Genomic DNA, 22795 nt, shown 5'->3' on the forward strand with positions numbered 1-22795 from the left:
TTTCTGCTTCACAGCAGTTATTTCACATTCAAAATCCACAAAAACCAACAAAACACTTCATTCATGTCTCAAATCAAGTGCCAATGATCCACAGTTTAGCTTGCACAGACTGAAGTTGTGATCGCTGTGTGAAGAGTTTTGAAAAAGTGACCAACATTTGTTTGACAAATTTGAGAGTGCCAGAGACTTTAACTAAGGAGAATATTCTGTGCACAATGTGTGATGTTATTGAGATCTTTTATGAACCTTTTTAGAGGTGGCAAAAGTGAGAGTTCCAGAGTATCTAGCTGAAGAAAAAATTCTGAGCACAGCGTGCGATACTGTTGAGATCCCTTCTGAAACTTTAGAGGAGACACATATGAGCAATCCAGTCTCTCTAGCCAAGGAGACAAATCAGAACATAGTATGTGATGTTGTTGAGATCTCTTATGAAACTTTAGAGAAGATAAACATGAGATAATGTCATTTTTTGTCTGAGGATAAACATGAGAAGCAGGAGACTTAGCCTTATGTCTCAATTTGATGTTCACTCGATCTCATTTCTGTCTAGAAAGATGTGAGTTGAGAAGGAGATCTCAGGTTTGATTTTCCTTTCCTCTAGGTTGGCCTTTGGTTCACAAACTGGGTTTTCAAGTCTTCCCTAATTTATTATTATTAAAATGTAAATTGTAGTTCACCTACAAATGAAAAATAGCCCATGATTTACTTACCCTCAAGTCATCCCAAGTGTATATGACATTCTTTTTTCAAATGAATAAAATCTGAGTTATTTAAATTAAAATTTAAAAAGTCCTGGCTCTTCCCAGCTTTATAATGCCAGTGCCTTGTCGGTCCATAAAAGTGCATCTAACCATCATATAACTGATCCACACAGCTCTGGGGGTTAATAAAGGCCTTCTGAAGCGGTGCATTTGTGTAATAAAAATATCCACACTGTAAAAAATTATTTCGAAAAAAAGTTACCTGGTTGCCTTAAAATTTTGAGTTCATACAATGAACATTTTTTGAGATTTGACAACCTTTATTAAAATATTCTTAAAAGATTTTTAAGCATATTGAGTAATTGTGTGTGATTTATTTCTTATGATGCAGTGATACATGCCAAATAGTGCTATTTTCATGATTTATCAAATTTGTATGTGGTTCAGATACAAAAATAGTTTGAGTTTCTATTTATTATACAAATTTCCTTCATTGTATCAACTCAAATTTTTAATTTCAATAAACTCAAAATTTTAAGGCAACCAGGTTACTTACTTTTTTAAGTTAAACCAACAAAAAACAACCTTTTTTTTTTTTTACAGTGCATATTTAAATATTTATAGACTAAAATACTAGCTTTCGGTTTTCAGTGCCACACGAATCACATTGCGCTTAAAGGACAACTCCGGTGAGAAATGACCCTAGGGGTAATTAACAGATGGTTACCGAGTAGATCGTTCTCTGGGATGCGGTTTCATGAAAATCAAATGTAAAGAGTTTAATCTCTAAACACAGATTAGCTTATAATGTTTGTCTATGGGGCATGGAATAAGTGAAATTAAACCGCTAGTTAATACCACTAACAGCTCAAAATAGCCTCACACTAACACGGCAGCATGATGAGGGTCCCTACATGCAAACTGAAGCATTGAGAACTTTGTAAGAGTACAAACAGTTTAATAAGATGATACTTTATAAAGACAGTCCATTATGCGTTCACGGACTGCAGCCATCTTAGAAAACAGTCTCGATGACTAGAGCCACGAACGCTGTGCTAAGTGAGCTGGTTGATAGGAATTAAGTTTGTGAAATCTAATTACATGGACTTTTTTTTCTCTCTCTACTGCGTTCAGTGCTTTCTTCCGGAAACAACGGACCATATGAGATTCCAAGTCACAGTTCATCACTTAGCACAGCGTTCGTCGCTCAAATCTGTTTTTAGAGATACAACTCTTTACACTTGATTTCCATGAAAACGCATCCCACAGAAGACCTACTCGGTAACCATCTGATAATTACCCCAAGGGTCATTTCTCACCGGAGTTGTCCTTTAAAGAGTAACCCTTCTTCACCCATGAATCCTTGACGTATGTGCACTGACAAACACTGAAGAGAGAAGATAGAGCTAAACAAAACTTAGCGTCAGGGGTTACTCTTTTCATAATAACACTAAAACACAATTTCTTTCAATAAAAATAGTTAGTTTAGTCTATTAAGTTTAAAATATGGACATTGTTCTTACACAAACGTGCCACTTTGCTTCAGAGGGCCTTTTTTTGCTTCAGAAGGCTCTTCATTACTCACGTGCTATGTTCATAAACATCTGAAGCACACGCCCCAAAAGCTGTATCTCTGACAGTGCACGAATGCTAAACTGAGCTCTCTTTCAGGACTTCTTACTCTTAAGTGGACAAATTAATACAAAATTATTTAAAAAAATAGGAAGTATCCCAGTAAACATAGTTGCTAATGTTAGGTTCAGTTAAGTGAACATACACTTTGAAAAAAAAAAAAAACACTTTTTTTTTTTTTTTTTTTTTTTTTACAGTGAGGACAATACAGTGTTATATTACAACTACTGACAGGCCGTCCCAAAAAGCACTGTTTATTTCATGTGGATCATATCTTTTGTATTTATTTGTGCTTTCACTTGTAATGTGTTTGGGCTAGTGGTTTAGATGTGCTCTTGAAATTGGAATAGAGAATAGTGTGTGTTGAGTTTGCTGCTCAACCCCCCACCAGTAATTTACATTTCAATGCATGAAGACTCTCACAGGTGAGACACAGAACCTCACTACTGTTACCTGTGCCCTAGACCAAATACACTGCCAAAAATAAATTGAAATTACATGATGAAATGAAATTACAATCGCTAGGACACATTTCCCAATCTTTAGGAGAACTGAGTGAGGAGTTTATAAATTTGCTAACCAACTTTCAGCTTCACAGCAGTTAATTTTACTTTTACAAATCAACTCATTCTTCCAGAGCACTAGCAGCGCAGGTTTACATCAACACTAACATCAGGAACATTATACAATTAAAATGTCTTTACAAAACTAGAATGACACTCTCTGCTGCTTATAATTCACTGCATGCTTACATTACAGTACAACATTATTCCTAAGTTTCCTCTTTTGAATGGATGGTAATGGACTAACACTGGTGTTGGTGTTCAGTTTCATCAAAGTTGCTTTGATAGTGTTTGATTTTTTTAGCAGGGTAAATTGCAATACAATATTACTGTATACATGTTGTAAATTGCTGTCTCATTCAGTTTTGTATTATGTTATTGTTTTGTCCATAAGTTTAACACTTTTGAAAACAGCATGTAAGGATGTGCGAATTGGCCTGTGTAGAACAAAGATTTGATTGTGTTTGTGTCAAAGTGAGAAAAGATTTCAGGTAAATTGAAAGATGTTGCCATTGAATGCATTTGTGCTAAAGCAATGTTGATCCACAGTTAAGCTATGATATAAAATGTTCTTTTACAAAACATTTCTCAATAATAAAGTCACTTTTTCAAAACTCTTCACACAGCGATCACAACTTCAGTCTGTGCAAGCTAAACTGTGGATCATTGGCACTTGAATTGAGACATGAATTAAGTGTTTTGTTGGTTTTTGTGGATTTTGAATGTGAAATAACTGCTGTGAAGCAGGAAGTTGGTTTGTAAAACTGTGTGAAGTGTTTTGAAAATGACTATTGATAAATGTGTCCTAGAGATTGTAAAAACTGTAATTTAGTTTAATTTGGCAGGGCAAATCCCAGCATCTTCTATAGTTTATTTGAGAAGGGTTCTGCCACATTGGTAGTTTGAGCTCTATTGGCCTGTGGTTCACAAACTGGTTTTTCAAGTCTTCCCTTATTGAAATGTAAATTGTGAGTGGGGGGTTGTGGGGGTTGAGGAGAGAAACACACAGGCGTCGTGATTTACTATCTAACAGGGGACCTGAGTCAGTGTGTGTGTAACGTAATCACTATTCAATAATGACCTGCAATTAATACATTAGAGAGCTATTTCTGCTTGATTTAACCCTTTAAACTCAGGTATTGCTGTAAAAACTCTAAATCTTTACAGTGTGTTTGTGATGATAAGAAATGTCACAGCAAACACACGGGCGTCGTGATTTACTATCTAACAGGGGACCTGAGTCAGTGTGTGTGTAACATATTCAGTATTCAATAATGACCTGCATTTAATACATTAGAGAGCTATTTCTGCTTGATTTAACCCTTTAAACTCAGGTATTGCTGTAAAAACTCTAAATCTTTACAGTGTGTTTGTGATGATAAGAAATGTCACAGCAAACACACAGACGTCGTGATTTACTATCTAACAGGGACCTGAGTCAGTGTGTGTGGAACATAATCATTATTCAATAATGACCTGCATTTAATACATTAGAGAGCTATTTCTGCTTGATTTAACCCTTTAATCTCAGTTATTGCTGTAAAAAATCTAAATCTTTAAAGTGTGTTTTTGGTGATAAGAAATATCACAGCAAACACACAGGCGTCGTGATTTATTATCTAACAGGGGACCTGAGTCAGTGTGTGTGTAACGTAATCACTATTCAATAATGATCTGCAATTAATACATTAGAGAGCTATTTCTGCTTGATTTAACCCTTTAAACTCAGGTATTGCTGTAAAAACTCTAAATCTTTACAGTGTGTTTGTGATGATAAGAAATGTCACAGCAAACACACAGGCGTCATGATTTACTATCTAACAGGGGACCTGAGTCAGTGTGTGTGTAACATAATCACTATTCAATAATGCCCTGCAATTAATACATTAGAGAGCTATTTCTGCTTGATTTAACCCTTTAAACTCAGGTATTGCTGTAAAAACTCTAAATCTTTACAGTGTGTTTGTGATGATAAGAAATGTCACAGCAAACACACAGGCGTCGTGATTTACTATCTAACAGGGGACCTGAGTCAGTGTGTGTGTAACGTAATCACTATTCAATAATGACCTGCAATTAATACATTAGAGAGCTATTTCTGCTTGATTTAACCCTTTAATCTCAGTTATTACTGTAAAAAATCTAAATCTTTAAAGTGTGTTTTTGGTGATAAGAAATGTCACAGCAAACACACAGGCGTCGTGATTTACTATCTAACAGGGGACCTGAGTCAGTGTGTGTGTAACATATTCAGTATTCAATAATGCCCTGCATTTAATACATTAGAGAGCTATTTCTGCTTGATTTAACCCTTTAAACTCAGGTATTGCGGTAAAAAATCTAAATCTCTAAATCTTTGCAGTGTGTTTGTGATGATAAGAAATGTCACAGCAAACACACAGGCGTCGTGATTTACTATCTAACAGGGGACCTGAGTCAGTGTGTGTGTAACGTAGTCACTATTCAATAATGATCTGCAATTAATACATTAGAGAGCTATTTCTGCTTGATTTAACCCTTTAAACTCAGGTATTGCTGTAAAAACTCTAAATCTTTACAGTGTGTTTGTGATGATAAGAAATGTCACAGCAAACACACAGGCGTCGTGATTTACTATCTAACAGGGGACTTGAGTCAGTGTGTGTGTAACGTAATCACTATTCGAAAATGATCTGCAATTAATACATTAGAGAGCTATTTCTGCTTGATTTAACCCTTTAATCTCAGTTATTGCTGTAAAAACTCTAAATCTTTACAGTGTGTTTGTGATGATAAGAAATGTCACAGCAAACACACAGGTGTCGTGATTTACTATCTAACAGGGGACTTGAGTCAGTGTGTGTGTAACGTAATCACTATTCGAAAATGATCTGCAATTAATACATTAGAGAGCTATTTCTGCTTGATTTAACCCTTTAAACTCAGGTATTGCTGTAAAAACTCTAAATCTTTACAGTGTGTTTGTGATGATAAGAAATGTCACAGCAAACACACTGCTTGTTCTCTCTCTGTGAATGAGCTGCTCCGTCTACTACATATGGACTCTGTTATTCTTAAACATTAACGAATTAATGATAAAAAGTTGTTAATCTAATTCATAATAATTTATTGAATTTAGTTTATTAGACATGTTTTATTGAAATTTTGATAAACAAAATAAACAAATGGTTTTAAGTTTGTTATAATAAAGCATTTGTTCAACCAAATAAAAAAAGACCAATCTTCTTCATTCATTTAACATAATTTTAACTAGTTATAATTACCATCATTTAATAATAGGTACAGTAAATGTTTAATTGATGTTTTCTGAGATAGTTGTCATATCGTGAAAATCTCATCCTATCACAACCCTACAGGGGAGAGTCCCCCACCCCCACTGTAAAAAAAGTAACTAAGTAACGTTTACTCTGAGTACATTTTAAATGAGCTACTTTTTACTTTTACTTGAGTAAATTTTTAGACCAGTAATTTTACTTGTACTTAAGTAAAATTTCATTGAAGTAACAGTACTTTTACTTGAGTAGAATATTTTGTTACTCTTTCCACCTCTGTATATATATATATATATATATATGTATATATATATGTATATATATATATATATATATATATATATATATATATATATATATATATATATATATATATATATATATATATATATATATATATATATATATATATATATAATGAAGACAGACTTGACTGCCAGCTCACTTCACATTCACACACACACACACACACACAGCTCCATTAGAGTCTATGGAGGTCCCCTGTTGGATAGGTAGACATCGGTCACACACACAGCTCCATTAGAGTCTATGGAGGTCCCCTGTTGGATAGGTAGACATCGCTCAGGTCCCCTCTTGGCATGTTTTTAAAAAAATAAAAAAATGCTTATTTGAAGTTATATTGTGAATAAGGACCTTAAAAGAAAATTTTGTATGTAATTTTTGTTTCTTCAAAATGACTAGAAACACAGGTCCCCTCTTGGATAGTGTAGAGTGATAGTCCCCTCTTGGTAATATAGACGTGTATGTGTGTGTGTGTGTGTGTGAGAGGACTTGCTTAAGCAGCAGCTACAAATACATTCAGCACTCTGAAAGAATATATACACTGCATGTTGTTTGCACATTTAATGTTTTCAGTTTTATTATGTTCATAACTCATGCAGCAACCCCCTGAACCGATTCTGCTCAACTACAAGCACAATTCCTGCTTTACATTCACTTTGCAGTTCTAAAACCAAATTTTTCAGCTTATTCCAGGGGTATTCAATTAAAATTCTAAGAGGTCCAGTTAGAAAAAAAATCAGCAACCAAAGGTCCGCAACATCACAATGACTAACTTGTGTTATCATTCAGTGCCACAGCCTAGTAGCTGTATGAAAATATGTAAGTAGCCCTTGTCAAGAGACGACTTTCAAATAAAATGAAAGTAAATTTAATAATATTTCAATAATATTTATTGTCTGTTTATTTATTGAGCTGTAGGGAAATAATAAGTACTCTAATAATAAATTATCAATTTAAATAAAATAAAGGCTGCATTTAAAAATAAATTATACATAAATAAAACACAACAGAGTGCATCTCAAAATAAAGTGCTTAATTTTTAGAAAAATTAAATAAAAAGTATAGATTGAGTTTCCCTTTTACTTTTTAGTTAACTCCCTTTCCCATCTTAAGTTTAAACACATTTTAAAATAAACAATTTCAACACATTAACAATTGAACAGCTTTAACACCTCCTTTTTTCTTTCCACTTCTCTTTTCATATTTGCTTGATTTTTACACACGTCTTCTTGTTTTCCCTCAAATAAGGTTTCAGCTACCGCACTCATGCACTCCTTGACAACCCCTCCTTTTTTTTATGTTTGCCCAAAATCCAAGCAATTTTAAGGTAACATTCGTTAGCACGTTGTCGGGCAGTGAATGAATATGTTAGGATTCTGCTGGATCAATCATATTGGGTTTTTAAATTGTTTATTTTCTGTGCCCTCAGTTCGGATTTAAGTGGGTATGTTTGGTCAAATGATTTGTGCTAGTGGCGCTTCACATTGCCGCTTTTAATAATCGCGACAGTCTCTGAACATATGAGACATACCGGTTTGGAACTGCCCGTGGGAAGAATTAACATGTAAGAATCTGTCTATTCTTGATTAAAAGCTCTGTTTTCGATGTCCACTTTCCTTTTTTTAGAGCACGCCATGTGAAACGTTGTCTCTCTTTCGTCTCGTCTCTCCCTGTGCGTTTGTGCGTGTGTATCTCTCGCTGTCTGACTCGAGTAGCATCACGTGACATGATTTACAACGCATGCTATTGGTCTGTGAGTTTCCTGGACCGCGCTAAACCAGTAGCCTACCATAGATGCTAGAAAAACTGCGCGGATTAATATAGAAGCGCTCCGTCAAAAGTAAATAATTTTCAATAATTTATGGGTTATTGGTCCGGGTCCGGACAGAACGGCGGCTGGGTCCTGATCCGGACCGCGGTCCGCCTATTAGTGACCTCTGGCTTATTCTGTTGTTTTGTGTATAGCTCACTGTAAGTGCAACTTTAAATCTGTGTTGTTTTTGTAAGACAAATATGCATTACTATGTATTTGTGTTCTTAGTTGTTCTTAAAAAAAACAATATTCTCAAATATTTTACAACACACTTATGTATAGTGTAACCACTTTAAAGTAAACTATGTAAAATTGTTTGAGTCCAGGGTAAACGGCATCACCTGGGGAGAATCTTAGCCTGGTCTCATCATATTTTCAGCGTAAGTACACGTTAGTTCCTGGGTATCAACACAGGTACCACACTATATTAAGAGGGCAGTTTTTGCTTGCTTGCTGCAGAATAAAGATCAGTCTGAGATCTTTGCTTAAATGACATCATGTAACATCGTTGAATGCATCACATTTGTTGGGGTATAATACAAATGTTGTAGATAGCAATTAAAGTACTCAAATGACAAAAAATGCACTGCAGACATGTGAATAATTAGAATATAAACACGTCAAGATTGATCTACTACACATAAAGACAGATAACTTGGATAGCAGCTAGACAGCAGAAAACAAAAACTTGTTTCTAGATTTGATATTAGACTTAAGTGCCCGCGATTTATTATTTTTCATTTTCAAATATATATTTTTTTCAGTTTCAATTTATATTTTCATCAGTTTCTTGAAAATGTACTTTCATTATTATTGGCACAGAAGTAATTCCATACAAAGGCAGCTCCACTGATCCAAGCGACTGAACATGGCAAAAGTAAGTTCTAAACCTCACACACATCAGTGCAGAAACTGTGAACAAACTGTAAGGTTGCTTTGAGCTCATTTTCTTCTGTCTGTATTTTTTTCAGAGATCAAGCGCAGTACAGCACAAGTGTCAGGGTCAAGATGATGCAAGTTTTTATTTAAGCCTGTTCCGAATTGCTCTTTGTAACCGGGAAATGTTTTCATATATAGTAGCACAGCACGTGTAGAGCAGCTATTAGGTTCCATAAAAGAAGGGAGACAACACAGCTTTATTAGGGGTGTCTGTGTGTGGCTGGCTGGTGTGTGGCTTTTCTTCTCACTGCATCATCTCACACTTCTCTTTTTCCTTCATCACAGGTAGACGACGTCTCCAGGATGCTGAGGTACATCCAGCCAAGTGGTGATGAAGTCAGCTTTGACTTCCTGCTAAAGTCCACTGAGACCAAAGACTACCTCACCCAACTCCGGTGCGCTGACATGGGCCCAGCCACCATTCTGAAATACATCAAGAACATGATCTGGTTTGTTCAGTTTTTGAAGATCCACCTGAACTTGGCTGCAGCAGATCTTGACTTCTACAGGAAGTGCTAAGCCTACCTCGACCTCCTCACTTCCATCAGAAAGCCAGTGGCAAAGTCCAGCAAGGTCATCTGTGAAACAAGGTCAGTTGCTAATCTGCTTTCCATTTGTTTTTCTTTAATGACTTCCTCCATATTGATAGTACTTATGTTCTGGCTGTACATCTGGGGTAATGTGATAGAGACATGTGTGTAATTCTCCGCCGCATTGTTGTGTTGTATGTCATTCTAGGTATGAACGGTTCCAAGAGGGTAAGAAAAGCCGTCAGGAGTGCCAGGCCGTCCTCCGGAAGGCCAAGAAAGACATGCTGTCCGTTTATGGGAGGCTGCTGGAAGGTGACCACGTGGCTTCAGAGGAAAAGACCATGTTACACTACTACTGTGAAGCAATCCTGATCCTCGGTAGCTTCAAGAGACCAGGAGCGGTGGAGGGAATAACAGTAAGTGTTAAGACCTCAGTTTTCAGGGGGCATCAGCCTAAACAGATTATATTAGGTAGTCTGCGACAAGGACGTTTATGTCAGTTATTCACTCTGTGTGTGTTTTTTTAGACAGCAGAGTGGGACAACAGAAAACATTCTGGGGGAAATGTGTGCGTGGCAGTAAGCGAACACAATACTGTGACAATGCAGATCGCCGTGTTTGCCCTCACAATAGAGAAGGCAGCACCATGAAATGCAGTGACACCAGCAATGAACCAACAGATATTAACAGATGTATTTATTTATTTTTTTGTCTCTGCAGATGCTGGATGCATACTGCACATGGATCCGCCCTGACTCCATCCGGCCAGATGTAGACAATGCTAACAGATTGTTTGTTTCGCCGTCAGACACTCTAGCAATCTCTAAGGGTCCTGTGTTCTGACCTCCAGACACTATAGCGGTCTCTAAGGGTCCTGTGTTCTGACCCCCAGACACTATAGCTGTCTCTAAGGGGCCTGTGTTCTGACCCCCAGACACTATAGCGGTCTCTAAGGGTCCTGTGTTCTGCCCCCCAGACACTAGCTGTCTCTAAGGGTCCTGTGTTCTGACCCCCAGACACTATAGCTGTCTCCAAGGGTCCTGTGTTCTGACCCCCAGACACTATAGCTGGCTCTAAGGGTCCTGTGTTCAGACCCCCAGACACTATAGCTGGCTCTAAGGGTCCTGTGTTCTGACCCCCAGACACTAGCTGTCTCTAAGGGTCCTGTGTTCTGACCCCCAGACACTATAGCAGTCTCTAAGGGTCCTGTGTTCTGACCCCCAGACACTAGCTGTCTCTAAGGGTCCTGTGTTCTGACCCCCAGACACTATAGCTGTCTCTAAGGGTCCTGTGTTCTGACCCCCAGACACTATAGCTGTCTCTAAGGGTCCTGTGTTCTGACCCCCAGACACTATAGCTGTCTCTAAGGGTCCTGTGTTCTGACCCCCAGACACTATAGCTGTCTCTAAGGGTCCTGTGTTCTGACCCCCAGACACTATAGCGGTCTCTAAGGGTCCTGTGTTCTGACCCCCAGACACTATAGCTGTCTCTAAGGGTCCTGTGTTCTGACCCCCAGACACTATAGCTGTCTCTAAGGGTCCTGTGTTCTGACCCCCAGACACTATAGCGGTCTCTAAGGGTCCTGTGTTCTGACCCCCAGACACTATAGCTGTCTCTAAGGGTCCTGTGTTCTGACCCCCAGACACTATAGCGGTCTCTAAGGGTCCTGTGTTCTGACCCCCAGACACTATAGCTGTCTCTAAGGGTCCTGTGTTCTGACCCCCAGACACTATAGCGGTCTCTAAGGGTCCTGTGTTCTGACCCCCAGACACTATAGCTGTCTCTAAGGGTCCTGTGTTCTGACCCCCAGACACTATAGCTGTCTCTAAGGGTCCTGTGTTCTGACCCCCAGACACTATAGCGGTCTCTAAGGGTCCTGTGTTCTGACCCCCAGACACTATAGCGGTCTCTAAGGGTCCTGTGTTCTGACCCCCAGACACTATAGCTGTCTCTAAGGGTCCTGTTTTCTGACCCCCAGACACTATAGCGGTCTCTAAGAGTCCTGTGTTCTGACCCCCAGACACTATAGCGGTCTCTAAGGGTCCTGTGTTCTGACCCCCAGACACTATAGCTGTCTCTAAGGGTCCTGTGTTCTGACCCCCAGACACTATAGCGGTCTCTAAGGGTCCTGTGTTCTGACCCCCAGACACTATAGCTGTCTCTAAGGGTCCTGTGTTCTGACCCCCAGACACTATAGCTGTCTCTAAGGGTCCTGTGTTCTGACCCCCAGACACTATAGCGGTCTCTAAGGGTCCTGTGTTCTGACCCCCAGACACTATAGCTGTCTCTAAGGGCCCTGTGTTCTGACCCCCAGACACTATAGCGGTCTCTAAGGGTCCTGTGTTCTGACCCCCAGACACTATAGCGGTCTCTAAGGGTCCTGTGTTCTGCCCCCCAGACACTAGCTGTCTCTAAGGGTCCCTGTTCTGACCCTCAGACACTATAGCTGTCTCTAAGGGTCCTGTGTTCTGACCCCCAGACACTATAGCTGTCTCTAAGGGTCCTGTGTTCTGACCCCCAGACACTACCCCAGTTTACCCCTAAGCTCGGGTAAAGTGACACACAAGATTACTTTTTATTTTTATTTTTATACAATCATATATTTTCACTGACCTTCGTCCTGAATACATTCTGATAATTTCCATTGCTAGGAATCATCCCGAATTAATGGGAAATGTGTGTCAATTTTACTGATATATAATTTTAGTTCACTTGGAGGAGAGCAAATTTAAAAAATGTCTCACTTTACCCCACTCCCACCTACGCCAATTACATACTGCATGTTAGCATGATTTAAAAACAGGATTGCTTTCAGTTGTTTGTGTAAATTAAATATAATGTTGAGATAGTCCAGTTCTATATTGTTGAACCAACGCGTTTCAAACGACAGAAGTGTGACCATGTCATTACAGTTTCAGTATTACTGTGGCTAAGCAGCAAGATGTGTCTTTGTATGGGAAACACACCCAAAACATTATGTTCATTGTAATGGACAATAAGATTAATGTGTTCATGTAAAGCTAAATAAAGCACCACACATGACAAATATGGATGTAAATCTAGAGGAGGAGCAGTGTAATGTGGTGCTCCTGAACGACCACAAGATTACACGGGCCAAGCAAAGACAAACAGTTCAGAAGTTCCTTTGCAAACACTGCCGTCCTGACCTTCAGGCTCCAGTTGGCAACTTCATGCTTTATGGCTTGACATCTAGTGGCTTGACTTATGTGTGTCTGGACTTTAACAAGTTATTTAACTACTTGAATAGTAATGTGAACCAGGATGAAACCCTTAGGTTTGTTTAACGTTTGACTTAAACCTGTTATGTGCCTGAGCCAATATGGCTCAAATGTATCTTAGAGCATGCATGTGTCATTTTAACAAATTATGTAGATGAAAGATAATACAGATGGAGATAACCCCACCTGAGCAAGAACGCATGCTGCATGCAATTATTTCTTCATGAAAAAAATACCTAAATTTACTTAAAATGTGTTCTCTTCCAAGCTATGCTTGCCTTTAACATCACAGGAATGTTGTCTTGCTGCTGTTTTCATTGACTCAAAATGCATACTCTCATGCTAACTTATGCTTAATTATTATTTCTTGCATCATACACAACTTGTAAAACACCAAACATGACTTTGAACAGCTGTATTTACTGCTGCTGCTATTGAATCAAAAGCATATTCTCATGCTAGCTTGCTTATAAGTTTAATTACAAATTACTTGTCTCATTTTCAGCTGTAAAACACCAAACATGATTTGTACCAGTTGTTTTCCTAGTGCTGCTTTTATCAACTCAAAATGCATATTCTCATGCTAGCTTGCTTATATGAGCTTAAGTCTTCATTCTTTGTATCAACACAACTTATAAACCATCAAACATAATTTTCACCATGTTTGTTTCATTGATACCCACAACCCATGCAACATTACTAAAGGGCTAGCTTACAGCAACCACTGAACCAGTCTATTTAAATGTTGAGCAAGCTACCTCATTGGCTGCAGGTTCAGCAGTGGCCAATCAGCTTGTGCCATGTGTTAATGATGTGATTACATGCAATCTGCAAGCTAAGGACAAAAATCATTCTGCGCCCTCTAGAGTTTCATGACTGAACTACAGCTTAATGTTACACCTCGTAAAATAATGATTAAAAAAAACTGTAATTATACAGTAAATGACTATAAGTCTACTTTTATATGCACTATAAAACGTTATTTTGAAATGTATTTAGCAAATTTTTAATAGGGCAACAGGCATGATAGATGTAATAGAACAAATACATAGATTACCCAGCTAAACACGACATGTTGGTTACGTAATTTATTTGTACTTTTTGCTAATTTCATGACTTTCTAACTGACAGAGGAATTCAAATGTTGCATGCTTGTAATTTCTTCACCATCAAATGACCAACTCACAGCGTCATCAGTACGATATCCTAAGGTTATAAGATAACCGGAAACATTCCAATTACATTCATAATATTTAGGTAATTTCATGACTTATTGGAAACATAACAGTAATGTGCCTGTAGTTTAATTAGCATTATTCACCTTTCTCCTGATGAGCCGAATGCGTTTTGAATCATGGATAACACTTCAAGGTTGGGCTTCCATTCAAAACTTTCAAATGATCAACTTTCACTTTGTAACGACTGGTGATCAAACACAAACTGATAAAACCCTCACCCAGGCAGACTCTGTGATGTGTGGTTGCCTCACTGTGAATTATCACACTTTTGCTCCACTCATTCACTTCAAACACAGTTGGAAGAGTGATTGTTCTCAATGAGAGAACAGTATTGGCTACAGCAAACAGACATGCAGGCCCATAGAAATGGAATTAAGCCGACTTTAGGTATTGCCCCGCCCTCCAAGGGAAGCGTAGCTACTTATTATGCAACGATGAATGCAGCATAATAAGACTGAATAATATCCTTAATCTTCAATGAGGGAAGATAAAGAAGAGGAAGAATGTATCAGACTGGTGTCAGACGAGTTGGACTGTAAGATATAAGAGGCTATATGCATAGTAACATTCGATGGGGAAAAAGAAAATCTGTAACTTTGACTACACGAGGAGAAAAGAGAACTCTCTGCATCAATAATAACCAACTGCAGAACCGCAGAACCCATATACGTCACTCACAACGCTCTGAGGACAACAGCGCCATGCCACAGTCTCATGCCGGAAGTGGGCGGAGTTCACGAAAACTAAACAATCGGCACGGCGGAAGAAGAGGACACGGTAAACAGCTGTTTTGTGTTGTGGTTTTAATCTATCAAGTTTATTTGTGTTGTGTATTTGATCCATCGTTGTTGTATTAACACTTTATACAGAAAGTGGCTGTATTTTTTTCTAATGTGCTCTGCTTTACGATGTCTATCGCGTCTGTTGATATGGTCTTGGTTTAAGTAACATAATTGTTTGTGATTTTATTTTGTTGTTGGCGCCGTATTTTTTATTTGCTTTTATCTGATACTCACCAGTGTTTTATGTGTTTTTCCCACTAATTTATTGAGGCATTACGATTTGGAGAGGATCAGCTTTACTTCATGTACATCAATGCAAGACATTCTGCAACAGTTTCTACTGCCCAGTGTTTTAAACTGACCAGATGGCACAGTACACCTTCAAATTCACTTCAAAAAGCAGCTGTCCATGGAGGTATGAAGGTTTTGAGTTATTTGTTTATACACAGTAGCAAGAAATAGTACTTATTTGTTGTCCCTTTTGAATTAGTTGGTTATAAAGTATATATATAAAAATATATATATTGCTTAAGCTAACAAAATGAAAACACTATTTAATGTGTTTGAATGTGTCCCATTAAAATTAAATTAAGTACACAACCAAGCATTATATATATATATATATATATATATATATATATATATATATATATATATATATATATATATATATGTTTGATTTTGTTGCAGTAAATTGACAATCAGAATGTCACCCAGGATAATGGAAGCTGATCAAAAACAAGGTTAGTTTTAAAAGGCTCTAATAAAGACATAAGCTACTTATACAGATAGTGTGTTGTTAAATGTCACATTTTCCAGGAATGTTCTTCTATTCTATAATGTTCAATTGTTTTAGACTGTTCCACAACAGTTGGATGGCTCTATTGACAGTAGGATCGTCATGTTAATGGTAAGAAAAAGAAGGAAAAGGTAATTTTTTTTTTTAAATACAAGCTTCCCTTCATTAGGGTAAAAAACATTAGGGCTTTTCACACTCGAAATAGTAAACTCCGGATATACAGAATCCTGGGTTATCTTGCTTCATGTTTCACACTGATCATCATTTACCTGAGATGAACAATTAATCCTGGGTATTCATACACTGCCGTTCCACGCTGTACTTTAATAAACCATAGGATAACATATGTGCAGTATCAGGGTCACTGACAGACACTGCACTGCACACAATGGCCCTCATTTATCAATCTTGCGTAGAAACGGGTGTATATGTTGGCGTAAGATTATGCTTACACTCCTCTCACCGCCTGATTTATGAAACTGTGCGCACCTCTGCAATTCAGGTGTACGCAATACCTGCCCTTGATAAATCCCGCGGCTGAAAACGATCGTCATTAGAATAACACGCCCCTATATATTCAAGTCTCTGCCTCCCGCACGCCCTCATTTTACGCCATGGACAAACAGAAGACGGCAAAGAAACGAAACTTCTCCGACGTGGAGATCGGGCGCGCTCAATCATCTCTTTAGTCCACTTAGTCAGGGCACTGATTAGGGCATAAGTCAACGGGCTGACTCCCTGATCAGTGCTCTGACTACTGAACTATTGAGATGATTGAGACGCGCCCATCGAGATCACCAGGGAAGTGGAAAAAAACCCGAAATTGTTTTATTTGGGAGTTTAAAGAGTGGGATTAAAGGCGCTCACAAAAACAAAATATGGACCCAAATTACGAGTAGCTACTGTTAGTGTGGGGGTTGAGAAGCGCACTCCAGCAGTTTAAAGCTGTTTGGATGATAAATTACCATCACTGCATTATTTTACAGCACGTTTTGAAACAATTAGCATTTAATTTCGTATCGCGGCACATGTATTGGGGTGTACAATAGTGATGATGATGTGATGTGGAGTAAGATTCATTCACATTAATAATTACATGACAATTTGTAAGATTCTTCTTATTATTATTATGATTATTATTCTTAATGACGCTTGTTATTTAGAAGAAGAATGCCGTTTTTATTGATTTTATTATTATTTAAAAGAAGAAGGCCATTTTTATTATTTTGTCAGTCTGAATTATTTTAGTCCCAGTGCGTGCGCAGCTGCTGGGCCAGGCGCGGGCCTGAAACGTCAGATAAAGCGGACAGGCTCGCGACTGGAGGAATACATATGCCTACAGATCAAACGCTTTGGTAAAGTCACACAAATTAAACATTGACGTTCATGTTGCACAAAAATAAACACTAAATGTTGTTGTTGTGGTTTTTAACAGTGGGTCATATAGCATATCTTGTCAGTGCGTTTTGTGGTGTTAGGAATTGTTTTTCTGCGCATTTTCACACTAACTCAAACGTGCGTACACCACCTCCTGAGCTGGTGTAGGATTTGAGCGTGCCGTACGCCAACGTCCATATTGATAAATCTCAAAGTCACCGTGGGTTTGGGTGTACGCAAGGTGTACGCTGGAAATTTGGTGTACGCACTTTTGATAAATGAGGGCCAATATGTTTTCATAAATGCTCAAGCTTTGCATGTCCTTGTATTACAAGTTTATCCTGAATGGACATTTCAGACTATACAATAATTTAAATGGTCTCTTCTTCGCTGCAATTGCGTTTTCTGTTTGCATTTGATGTTTTTCCTCTTCAATGCTGACTTTATTATTTATATAGAGTGCACAGTGTTTCAGTGACTGTCCAAAGCACGTAAAATATAAAAGTGTGAAATGTTACTTTACCCGAGGTTAAAAGTGTGTTTAGAATGACGATAAGCTCAGTGTGAGAAGCCCTATGAAGTGCTTGCCTTTAATTTCTGTATACATTTTGAACTGAAAATGGTTAATTAATTTGATTGTGACAGGGTATCATTTATGTCAGAAATTTAGACATGAGAAATTGAATTTCACAACTTTATTATACATGCTACATCCTGACTTCAACACACGGTATTGTTAAAACACTTCCAGCATTTCATCCTATTTGTTTGGACCCTTGTCTCATGAAGGAGCGGAGGATCACAGAAGACCTCTGCACTGCAGTGTAAAGACTGTGGAACAACCAAAAGTTTTCAACAGTTTAGTGGAAGAGCCCTGATTTCTGAAATTTGAAATTGGAAGACTAGGAAAAAGCCCTTCAACTTTCACAGGCTGAATGGTTGACCGACAACTGGCCAAAGAGACAGTTGTCAATGTTTATAGAGGTTACATCTATTTTAGATTTAATTTGTCATGTACCTGCTGTGCAATTACTTTCAACTTAGCTCAATTTATTCCCCTTGGTCTGATTGTGTATTTTCTAAAGCAAACCCACGCTAGTATATGATGCCTTTGCTACTTAAGGGGATTTTTAAGGAACATTTTATAAATTTAAACAATTTCTGTGTGTTTTGGGGTTTGTTTGATGAATCTGAATCATGCATAACTGTAGAATTGTGTAATATATATTATGTACTATGAAAAAAAGGTTTATTCTGAGATGCTTGAGTAAAAAACAAATATATTGTATCATAAAAATAAATGTTCAAATGCTCAATCTTTGTTTTCATTTTTTGTGTGTTAAGATTTGTGTTCAGTTTATCTAATATAATATTTAAGAAATAATATAAATAAATAAAAAATAATAGCAACTTTTTACTTTAAAAACGTTACAATATTTTTTTTATAAATACATTTTTAACGTAAATTATTTTATGTTGTATTAATATCCAGTATTGTTTATTTTAAAACATATATGATTTAACTATGAGTGAGTATATCTATCTAGCCTATCTATCATCTCTCTATCTATCTTCAATTAGAACTTATTAATTAAATACTTGACATTATTAACATCGTTTAAAATTTGGGCTTGAAACGCTCCAAATAGAGCAATGTATGCGAAGATAAATCAGCTCCGCCCACTTCCGGCATGAGACTGTGGCATGGCGCTGTTGTTCTCAGAGCGTTGTGAGTGACGTATATGGGTTCTGCGGTTCTGCAGTTAGACCTGTCTCCTCTGCATGGGAGACAGTCCTGTAGCCAGAAACTTCCTCCAGACATTATGTACAACATACGGCTGGATTCTTTAGCTGTGGAAAGAGAGTGGCAGGACATGCAAATTATCGGACATTATTGGCCAGAATCCACTTGAATTAGTTTGGACTGCTCTCTCAGTAGCCGCGTTTCCATTACAGATTTGCACAAAACCTTTGCGATATTTAGGCTGATAATTGTCGATTAATAAACGTTTGCGAAATAACGGCGTTTCCATTAACCGCTGTTATGCATCTAAAACGTTTTTATCCCACTCATGATAAGTCATTCCGAAAAGTATGTAACATATGTTGCTAAGTTTGTTTATATCCCAGCACCGCATTAGCCATTATTTTTAATGGAAGGATAGGCGTGTTATCCACGCATTCATTAAAATTAAAAGAACTAAATGTTTGAATTTGCATGGTGGTAACTCAAAGGTTTTTCTTTTCCTCGTTATTTTGGCTTTGAATTTCATTTAGAAATACGAACTGAATTTAGAAATGCTTTTAAAATGAAAAACTTTGCGTTTAATAAACAAAATATATATATATTTTAAAGGAAGTCAGCGTTTGGAGTGCATGCAGAATAATCTGTTCTCTGAATCAACGACTTTTGTGAATGTACACAAATAAAAGTAGACAGTTTATAGTTTATAATTATGTCTTGGACATATCTGTATTGCTAAAAATGTCTATTGTATTGTGAGTTATATCTGCTGCCATAAAAGTCAATGTCCACCAGAATGAGTCGGCGACTTCATAAGCCATGGGTTAAAGAAAACCTATAGCCTATTTAATTAGGCTTTGTTTAAATATTAGCCTCTAATATATTTTTTATTTCATATGTTGATTATTTAAAAAAGCAGCATGAGTAAGATAGGTTATACATAAGATGCGCATATGTCTGGAGACATGGAGTGGGGTGAGGCATTGAGGATTGTTTTGAATAGGGATGCACTGATCCGATACTCAGCATCGGTATCGGCTCCGATCCGCCATTTTTTTGCCAGATTGGGTATCAGTAAGACTGGACCGATCCAAATGTGATATTGCGCGTATAATATTCTGTGTTATTGTTAAGCTCCAGCGCCACACAAAAGGCACAAAAACATTATAAAGCATCATCAGCGATTTGTGCTCTATATTATAAGTGTTCTGAAGCCATTCCATAGTTTAATGTGAGGGACAGATTAATATTTAAGTCATTAAATTCAAGTTCACGTCAATGCATGCTTCCCTCCGCCGCGGATGTCAGTCACTCTCCGTTCAGCTTTAAACTGTGTGTGTATGTCACGTTCAGTTACGACAGTCAACACGATGAAACTCTATCTAAGATGATTTAATGTTCCTGTAATCACGCTTGATCTGTAGATAACGCTCTATGGTAAGGCAACGAGATCTGCAAGAATACTTTTCTGTTTCTTATGGGGTGTGTTTCCATAAACATCAATATTTGTCTTTTTGTGTTTATTCTAAGAACACACACACGTTATCTCATGTTTAGACCTTCCCATACCTACCTATTGTAAACGTTAGCATCGTATCACTTGCGAAAACCGTCATTACTATAATGGGCTTTTAGATGTTAATGTTAGCATCTGCTATCCTTTATTATTAATAGTATGCAGTCAGATTTTTCCTGTTGCGTCTGTCATTACTATGCATTATGCAACCATGCAGCTTTACAGGGGGTGTGGCTTATGTAAATGAGATGTAAATGAGCCCTATTGTCACTCCCAGCAGGTGAGAACAGGTGAGAACTGCAAAACTTTAGAGACCGATTTCTCCCCTTTAAACCTTTTTAAATGCCTACATTCAAATGGCCACAACTTCTCCTAATATTATCAGATTTGCATGTATTACACATCGTTGGAAAGCTTGGAGACTACACTTTCAGAATCTGTGAATAACTCAAAATGCCCTAGAACCGACTTGTGTCCCTATTTTCCATGATTGGTTTTCTGATATGTTCAACTGGTAACCAGAAAAAAAACAGCAAATAAGAAAACTGACATGACTGCATTCGGTAGGCTATGTAGCCTATCAGACACATCATCATATTCCAACTGACACAGTACATAGCCTGCCACTGGGCAGGGCACATCACCGTCCAGACCACACCGATGACCTCGGGCGTGGAACACTGAGCAGTCTGCACCCTTTTTCCAAAGGGACCCAGAGCCAAAGTTAATATATTCAGGAGGCATAACCATGCCACAAAATACTCTACTAGGGAGACCAGCCTCTCAATGCTGGCCTCCGGTACCGACCGAGCCTCCTGCCCGACCCCCTGAAGCAGCCACCGGGCAGAGCTTAGTCGGGGAGAATTTTCGGTGTGCGAACGCGTTTGCTGCCCAGCTGCAAGTCTTCTAGAGGCGGCTGGAGCAGCATGCATTAACTGGAAATCGATGTGGTCTGAGTGTCATAGACGGCGGATCGCAGCATCGACTTCCAGAAAACTCCACGGAGGAAGTGACCTCGATCGCTCTCCGGAAGATTTTCGTTTAGATTAATGTATAGATAAGTGAACATGATTTGGATGCTAGGCATAAAATATCTACCTTCACAAAGTCAGATTTAAATGGTCAGATTTTCCTCAGAATTAAATGTCACCATAATCACCCACCAATGAACATGTTCTGAATGATAGACTGAATAAACATATCTAACTCCTTAAAGTCAGATAATATTAAATTAATTTTAATTCCTCAGAATTAAAATTCAGCCATAATCACCACCAATCAATACTGTTTTAATATTTTTTCATATGGAATCGTCTACTACACACTGCCTCGGCAAACGTGAGATTCGATCCGATTACAACATATTTAACTTAGCTTTCATCCCTTGAGATAAAAGACCACAGGCGCGAGGATGAAACACCCGAAAAGCGCACGCGTTGAGATATTTAGTTTAACTCTTTTTATTAATATTTTTCAATCAAAGAGTTGTTATAAAAGGGAAGATACAGAATTTGTTACAGCTTAATGATCAAGAAATCCAAGTAGAATTAAGCAAAAGCATTCCTTACTCTCTGGATTAGTTACATACAGACAAAATGAGAAAAAATAAAAAATAAAAATAATAATAATAAAAATAAAAAATAAATAAAAACAAAAACACCATGCACCTTCATAGAGAGTCTCTGGAAAAAAATGTTTCCCTTTATTTTATGAATATTTCTGATGTTTCTTAATCAATCAGGCAGGAGCCAGACAATAAGGCCAATAAGAATTAAGTGTTAAGGAAAGGTATTTTAGAAAAATAATTATGTTTTGAAGTACAAAAGGAAAGGTTGCCAAATCATGTGGAATTGTTCTGATTTGCCGACCATTGTGAATCAGATTTTTTCTATTTGAATAAACTGCAACAAGTCATGCATCCAATGGATATAACTGGGTGGGGAAGGATTTTTTCAGTTCATTAATATAAGCCTCTTAGCAATTATTAAGCAGAATGCTAGAGCATTTGATTGGAGAGGTGATAAGGACACTTTAGCAGGATTAAGACCAAATATCGCTACCAAGGGGCACGGCTCAATATCTAAAATAAAAATGTTAGAGATTGATTTGAAGATAGATGTCCAAAAAGAAGTCAATGCTGGACAGAGCCAAAAAGTATGATAAAGAGTAGCCGAAGCTTGTCGGCAACGGTCACAAGTAGGGTCGAAGTCCGGATTTATTTTACACAGTTTTGCTTTTGTCCAGTAAATTCTGTGTAGCAACTTAAACTGTATTAGTGAGTGACAAGCGCAAATAGAGGAGGTATGAACACGAAAAAGGGCCTTAGACCATTCCTCATCAGTAAAAA

General features: G+C 37.7%; 1 long non-coding RNA gene across 3 annotated transcripts; it reads left to right on the forward strand.

Annotated features, from left to right (window-relative positions):
* The first annotated feature begins 14874 nt into the window (after positions 1 to 14874).
* LOC137039669 (uncharacterized) lies at positions 14875 to 18299 on the forward strand. 3 transcript variants are annotated; one of them, XR_010897756.1, is made up of 4 exons: positions 14875 to 15007; positions 15283 to 15427; positions 15703 to 15755; positions 15869 to 15977. It is a non-coding gene; the product is annotated as an uncharacterized lncRNA (long non-coding RNA). The 3 variants fall into 3 exon arrangements; XR_010897755.1 differs by lacking the exon at positions 14875 to 15007 and adding an exon at positions 17978 to 18299 and having other exon boundaries at positions 15231 to 15427; positions 15869 to 15922; XR_010897754.1 differs by lacking the exon at positions 14875 to 15007 and having other exon boundaries at positions 15232 to 15427; positions 15869 to 16579.
* Positions 18300 to 22795: the final 4496 nt, after the last annotated feature.

The sequence above is a fragment of the Pseudorasbora parva genome, chromosome 14 (assembly GCF_024679245.1).
Source record: "Pseudorasbora parva isolate DD20220531a chromosome 14, ASM2467924v1, whole genome shotgun sequence".
In the NCBI taxonomy this organism is placed as follows: Eukaryota; Metazoa; Chordata; class Actinopteri; order Cypriniformes; family Gobionidae; genus Pseudorasbora; species Pseudorasbora parva.